The following is a 7196-nucleotide window of genomic DNA, read 5'->3' as shown; positions in this document are numbered from 1 at the left end:
TTCCACTCTGCTGGGCATGAGACTATAGCTGAATATAACTGAAGGTTGGAAGAGAAGTTATCCATCCCTGAAGAAAAGCTTTGGAAAATGCCTGGTGGCTTCTAGACCGGGTCTCAGCGGGTTCCAGAGCCACTCAGCGTCCCCTCCTGCCAAGGGGCCCCCACCTGTCCCGCCCTGGCCTGGCTCTCAAAACAGATGCAGATTCTCCACCACCGATCTCGCCTTCCTGGCTGAAAAATCACCGAGATCTACACGCTAATTGCTCTTTAAAAATAAGTTAACTCTTCACTTCCGGGAGTTTGCCAAATGGCTAGTGGGGAAGAAAATAATGTAAAGCAGAAAAAGGGAGAAAAAACAAAGCCACATTATCAGACAGCTTTGATCTCAAGACTGTTTCATTACTGCGCTCTGGGTTAAAAGGAGGAGGAAAAAAAGCAACACTTCAGGCAGGAAATGTCTATTATTCAGAAATGTAATATAATTATGTGTCTGCATGGCCCGTTTATCAGCCAGCATTTTCTGGGAAGGATGTGGTGGAGTTAGACACATCGTCTCCTCTTCTCACCAGCTTCCTCCCAGCCTACACCCCCTTCCTCCCCCCATTCCTTTTTTTTTTTTTCCCTCCAGGACACTTCCAATTTCCCAGCTTTCGTGACCACTTACATGTCTTTCCTGAGTGTTTTTATATAGCGTAGGAAATTGGGTAATGAAAGCCGAGTCATACATTTCTGCTTTATGTTTCCAAAGAAGCAAGTGTGACTGTCAGGTTTACAAAAGATTGTTTATGTTCACTGGCGTGAAATGGGGAGCCAGCGTTGGGAGCAGAGAGAGAGAAAGGCCGGCCAGGCTGGGATGACAGCGGAGCATTCATCGTCCACGCTACAGCAGACAAAGCTCGGTCCCTGCCTGACAGGGACCATAAATCATGGGCGGGAGTTGCTGTACCTACAGCTTATACCATTCCAGATGACAAACACACAATAATCCACACAGCACAGGCTTTCTCCCGCTGCCTCTTCCCCACCCAGCGCTGCTCTCTCCTTCCTCACCTTCCTCCCACTCACTTCCCTCATTGTTTTCCTTGCACTCCCGGGGTTTCTCACCCCTCTCCCCTCTCCCTGCCCCTGGCTACCATTGCCTCTTCTCTCCCCAGCTTATCCCACTTCCTTCCTCTTCCTTCCTTTCTCCTTGTTTCTTTTCTACCTCCTGCCTCTCTCCCTCATGCCTTCTGTCTTACCCATAGCCCCAGTCTTCCAAGAATAATTTGACCTCTACCTGCAGATCCCCTTGGTATGGACACAAAGAGAGAGAACAGAGGGCATGTCCTTCAGCAGTGAGAGCCTTGGCACTAGGGCCGTGCTGGACCCCAGAGAGAGGCCAGTCCTGGGGACAGGGTCTCTGGCTTGTGACAACCTGATCCAGTCTGGGCTTCCCCAAGTAGCCCGAGCAACTGGACATCTGAGTGCCAAGGCAGAACCACAGCCAATCCACTGAGCAAAGGAAAAGACAATGGGTCTATGAGTTTGAACACACTCAGGGCACAGTTCCATGTTTATCAGTCGGTTCTTCTTCCCAGATCAAGGAAGCTCCTTCCTCACTTGATGCTGTTGCCAGGCTGTCAAGGGTTTACACTGGGGAAACTCCAGAAAGGCATTTCAGTATTGGCACCTGCTCCCGGTGCACATGACTGTGTAAGGGAAGGTTAGTGAGGCAAAGAGGGTGTCTGCGTGTCAGAGCTCCCCTCATTTCAACAGCTATGCCAGGATTTTTAGCAAAAGCCTTGATATGAAAGACTAAATCTAAGAGGCTTCTTGTACACACCTTGTTCCATCTGTTTACAATTCAGCTCCCTCTGAAAGTTGTTGTAAGGAAGCCCACATCCCCCATGCCCTCCATCCGCTGAAGAACACCCTCCTTTTCCTTGAGTAATTAGATTCTTGTGAGATATAAGGTAAAGTGAAGATAAATCATTTTGATGATTTTCCTTCAAGGATTCCTGGATCAGGGTTAGGGGTTTATTCAAAAGAGGACTGACTCCCAGAACTAGCTTGGCTAATAGCTCATTTCTGATTTAGTATCACATGAAGCACTGGGATCATCGTTTACAATCTGAAATGCAATCTAAATTTACCTTGCAGTTAATCCAGTATCTTTAAATGCCAGACTATTGGGACTCAAGAAATCACCTAGACTCAGTCTTACAAGCCTCAGACTTAGGGGACCCAAAGTGGCTTAGTTCAAGCTATAAGGAGTGGTTCACAAGAATGGCTTCCAGCTCCCAGCCCAGGGATAGCTGCAGGTGATCTGAGCTGTCAGAGAGTGCGCTGTTCACACAGCAAATCAGAGACCCTCACTGTGTTTGCCTTTTAAGGTTTGCACAACCTCGCAAGTACTACAGGAAGAGTCCCTTTGACTCAGAGCTGGGCATGAACTGGAGGCGGGGAGGGTGGTGGTCTCTCAAGAGATTCTGGGGTCCAAGGGGTCCTTTTTCCCCAGAGCTCCCATGGCAGTCCACTGCCAAGATCCCACTGCAAGGAGAATGGCCCTTGTTGAAGAAAATTCAGTGATCACATTCCAGAATAATTGATGAAGCCTAGTAAGAACAAACCAGCAATCAACCCAGACATGGAAAATGATCCCCCTCATGCTTCCTCCCTGAGCGATGACTTGCTGGGAAGAGAGAAGGACTAACTGGTTGGACAACCCTTAAATCGATGCATCCTAATTAATGGAGGATTTAATTCATCAAAGTGACAGCGACTCTATTTATATCATCTCCTTCAATGGGGCTGAGGGTCGGGCTACAGGCTTTATTACCTTTCCCTTTCCTTCTTCCTTCTTCTCTCTCTTTCCCTTCCCCTCCCTCTCCTCTCTCACTGCCCCCTTAGCTTTTCTAATAGGGCCATGGCAAGATTTAAAGAGGAGGGTAATTTTAAGCAGAGAGTCGTTCCACCATGTCCCCGAAGCTTCTTAACAGACCCCTTCAACCCTCCAATTTGGCCTGGAAAACAGCACAGGCCTGTTCCAGAAGCAAGAATGACAGCAAGCACTGCCCAGAGGCCTGGTGGGGGAAGGGAGGGGGCTCCTCCCCGAAGGCAGGAACGTGCATCCCACACCACACACATGCCCCGCTGTCACACATCAGACAGCAGCCCTGGCAGACCCTCAGAGAGCCCCTCATTTTACGGATGAGGACACCAAGCTGGGAAGAGAGGGTGTCCCGTGCTCAAGACTGTGCAGCTGACCGTGGAAGAGCAGGACCCAGGCCTCCCAGGAATCAGGCTCCCCCTCCGCTCCCCACTCTGCCTGCTACCTCCACACTTCCACGTGTGGCAGCTGCTGAGAACACTGCCCTGGTCAAACAGCTCCCCACGGTGCTGGCTCTTTCCTGTGGGTGGAGGCGTCCTCTTCTGTAATCATTTTTTATTAGGATTAGCTCTGTGAATCGTCACTGTTAAAAAATAGTTACCGTTTATGAAGTACTTACCATGGGTGAAGCCCTGTGCTATGTGTGATCCCTAAGCTGGTCTGCTCAGCATTATAAGGTGGGTACTACTTCCTCACTCATATTTAAAGATGAAGAAACAGCCTGGAAGAGATTAAGTGACATGCCCAAACAGAAGGTGACTAACCATTAAGCCCATTCTTCTAGCCACAAGCTATAATGCCACTTTTAAATCGAAATGACTCCCAGAGGGCGTTAAATTAAGCTCTTTACATTTTCCTGTGGATGAATGCAACTGGAACTTTGTGTTCAAAGAGACTTTTCCCCAGCCCAGGGCTCCCTGCCACTGGAGGAAAAAGCAAAGCTTCTCCCTCGTCTCTGGTTTGCCCGAGGCTCAAGTTCTGCTCTCCCAAAGTACATTCCCGGGTAAGGGGGAATCTCCCTGGAAGGCCGACATGTATCACGTGGCCAGACTGCCACGCACTGGGCAGCAGCAGCTGTCCACAGGTCACCCCCATAGTCCACAGAACCTTCTGGAAAACACCTTTCCATCCCTTTTCTTGCCCTCAACATAGAATTCCACCCAGGCTTGTCCCAATCTTGTAAGGGCCCATGTTGTAGCTGAATTAATTGGGCCTATTAGAGTCCAGGAAAGAAAAATGAGTCCCGGTCCCTCCTACTCGGGCCATTAGTCACTCACTGCAGAATCCTGGGCCCAAAGAACAGTTCTCTTCCCAAGCAGGAGAGAAAGTGGGGTTGGAAAGGGAGAACACAACACAAAAATGCCAGGAGGCCCCTGGGCAAGGGACGTCCCTTTCTTCTAAGTTGAGTTGTGCTCACACCCCATCCGTCAGCACCGGGATGAAAGGCCTATAAAACCAACACAGCGCCTGAGACTGTATGAAAATATATATCCTGATGTGTCAGGAATACCTGGCGCGCCTTTAACCTCAACTTCAGATGAACCAACACGCCTCGGAGCACATTTATATGCAAAGGCATATAATATGTCCCCTGTATCTAATTATCTGTCAACCTGAGGCAGTTTGTTTTCCAAATCGGCCTCTCGGCTGTGACTTTACGAGGTCATAAAGAAAACGATGCCACTCTGCACTGAACCGCAAGGAGAGCCTAGATCAACAAATTATACTCCTTAATGGTGTCTCTCGGCCTGGAGAGTCGGCCTGGCAGGAAGAAAGGAGGCACAGACCTGCTTCCCTGCTCCCTGCCTTCTGCTGAGGAACAGAGAAAGGGGTGCGTGAAGCATGAAGTAACCCCAAGAGGCTCCATTACATCAGATGCGGGTCAAGGCTGCGTAGAAGTGGTTCCCTTCTCCAGCTCAGCGTCCTCAGTGTTTCAGCTTTTTGTGTGCAACGTCTGTCTGCAAAGTCTGGACACCTCCGGAGACACAGCCGAGCTGGACGGTTGTGCAGTCTTCAGCGCCATCTCGGGCCTTCTTGGATTGTTCTCTGCCCCAGAGCATCTTTTGCTCTTGGGATCCCAAGGATTTTTGGCTGCAAGTGGGGAAACCTTTAATCCATTCCACGTGCAACAGCTCCTGCCTTCAGGCTTCCAAACATCAAGATTCTGCATTCCACAAAAAAGTTGGTTGCAGCCACCTGCAGTGGCTCATGCACGCCTGTAACCCCAGCACTTTGCGGGGCCAAAGCAGGCAGATCACCAGAAGTCAGGATTTTTAGACCAACCTGGCCAATATGGTGAAACACCGTCTCTACTAAAAATATAAAAATTAGCGAGGCACTGTGGCGCACACCTGTAATCCCAGCTACTCAAGAGGCTGAGGCAGGAGAATCACTTGAAACCGAGAGGCAGAGGTTGCAGTGAGCCGAGATCACGCCGCTGCACTTCAGCCTGGGTGACAGGGCGAGACTCCATCTCAAAAAACAAATAAAAAAAAGTTTGTTGGAAGATATTTTATTCCACTGTTGTATCTGGGAGAAGGCATGGGTGACTGCCTTAAACTTCTAAGCAAAAGAAGAAAATCCCTCCTCCCAAAGCAGGGAAGGTAGGTGGCAGCAACAGCAGCAGGAATGCTTTGTGCTCAGTCGCTGGTGAGGCCATCTCTCCCCTGCCAAGCTCCGCACCACATGAGCACGCGTGCGCGCACACACACACACGCACACACACACAGACACGCACACACAAAGGGAGAAGGCGGAGGGGTGGTCTCGCACACAGTCTTCATCTCCTATTAGTCCTCCTCTGATCTTTAGCAGATTAATTAGGAAGTTTGTCAGGAACCAGCCGTGAACTCCAGCCGCTCCTCTCTGGGAGTGGTAACGGTGCCAGCGAAATCTAAGCTACAGGAATTCCTCTAGCCACGCTGCTCCTATGATTAATGATAGAAAGGAATAAAAAAAGAGGGGTCAACAGCTGAGTGCAAAGCAAGTTGCTAGACAGGGAGTAATTAAGATACTTGGGTAAATATGATTAATAAGCTCAAACTGGCAGGGTGTGCAGTAAACAAGGACTAACCAGATGGTCCCCTCTCTTCGGAGAAGGCTGGGCACTTAGAAACAAGGGGGGATGGGGGTGGGGGAGAGATTGAAGGAGGAGGAAAAGAAGGGCAGCTGGGAAGGTGTGATTGCAACGTTATTTTCTTTAGCTGACCCTATCTAGAGGAAAAGATTCGGTCCCCCAGGAGGGATCAGGACGGAGAGGTGGCTTGGAGAGGTGGCTTTGTGTCTGGTGCCTCTTATCACAGGCACCAGACACAAAGCTGAATGAAGAAGGATTCCTGCTCACACTCAAGGCTGAACCTCTAAAGCTGCTCTGGCCCTACTCCCTTCTCCTCCCACACCTCCCCACCCCCAATTCCCTCCTTTTCCCCTCATTTACCTGCAAGCTACAGACAAGACATAGAGTGCACAGGTCAGTGTCACCAGATTGATTCACGCCAGCTGCAAAGAACCACGCACCCCAGACCGGGTGGCTTCAACAACAGAAATGTGCTGGCTCACCGTTCAGGAGCCCAGATGTTCAAGGTCAAGGTGTGGACAGGGTCACATCCTCCTGAGCACTGTGAGGGAGCATCTATTCCAGGCCTCCTCTCCAGCTTCACGTGGGCTGCTGGCCACCTTTGGTGTTGCTTGGCTGGTCGCCCTGGTCTCTGCCCTCATCTTCTCATGGTGCTTTCCCTGTGGGTGTGTCTTTGTCCAACTTCTGCCTTTTTTTTTTTTTTTTCTTTTGATATGGAGTTGCCCAGGCTGGAATGCAATGGCATGATCTCAGCTCACTGCAACCTCTGCCTCCCGGGTTCAAGCAATTTTCATGTCTCAACCTACATGGTAGCTGGGATTGCAGATGCCTGCCACCACACCCAGCTAATTTTTGTACTTTTTAGTGGAGATGAGGTTTCACCATGTTGACCAGGCTGGTCCTGAACTCCTAACCTCAGGTAATCCACCTGCCTCAGCCTCCCAAAGTGCTGGGATTACCAGCATGAGCCACAGCACCTGGGAACTTCTGCCTTTTTATAAGGACACTGGTCAAACTAGGTCAGGGCCCACCCTAATTACCTCATCTTAGCTAATTATAGCTCCAAGGACACTATTTCCAAATAAGGTCACACTCTGAGGTACGGGCAGTTAGGACTTCAACACATGAATTCAGGGCACACAATTCAATCTTTAATAGCCATTTATAAGGGTTGAAAACAAACCATGTCCTACTTAGAACTGACTTGGAACCAAAACGCCACAAAGCTGTCATAGCAATGTTGGAAGGAGGA

The 7196-nt window shown here is 49.7% G+C and overlaps 1 long non-coding RNA gene across 1 annotated transcript; it reads right to left on the bottom strand.

Moving 5' to 3' along the window:
- Window positions 1-1952: 1952 nt before the first annotated feature.
- LOC141580946 (uncharacterized) lies at window positions 1953-6564 on the bottom strand. The gene is made up of 4 exons (XR_012513372.1): window positions 6305-6564; window positions 4379-5795; window positions 3314-3438; window positions 1953-2528 (listed from the first exon to the last, which is right to left on the bottom strand). It is a non-coding gene; the product is annotated as an uncharacterized LOC141580946 (long non-coding RNA).
- Window positions 6565-7196: the final 632 nt, after the last annotated feature.

Source organism: Saimiri boliviensis, chromosome 13 (genome assembly GCF_048565385.1).
Source record: "Saimiri boliviensis isolate mSaiBol1 chromosome 13, mSaiBol1.pri, whole genome shotgun sequence".
NCBI classification, from domain to species: Eukaryota; Metazoa; Chordata; class Mammalia; order Primates; family Cebidae; genus Saimiri; species Saimiri boliviensis.
This window is presented reverse-complemented; position numbering and strand designations above follow the sequence as displayed.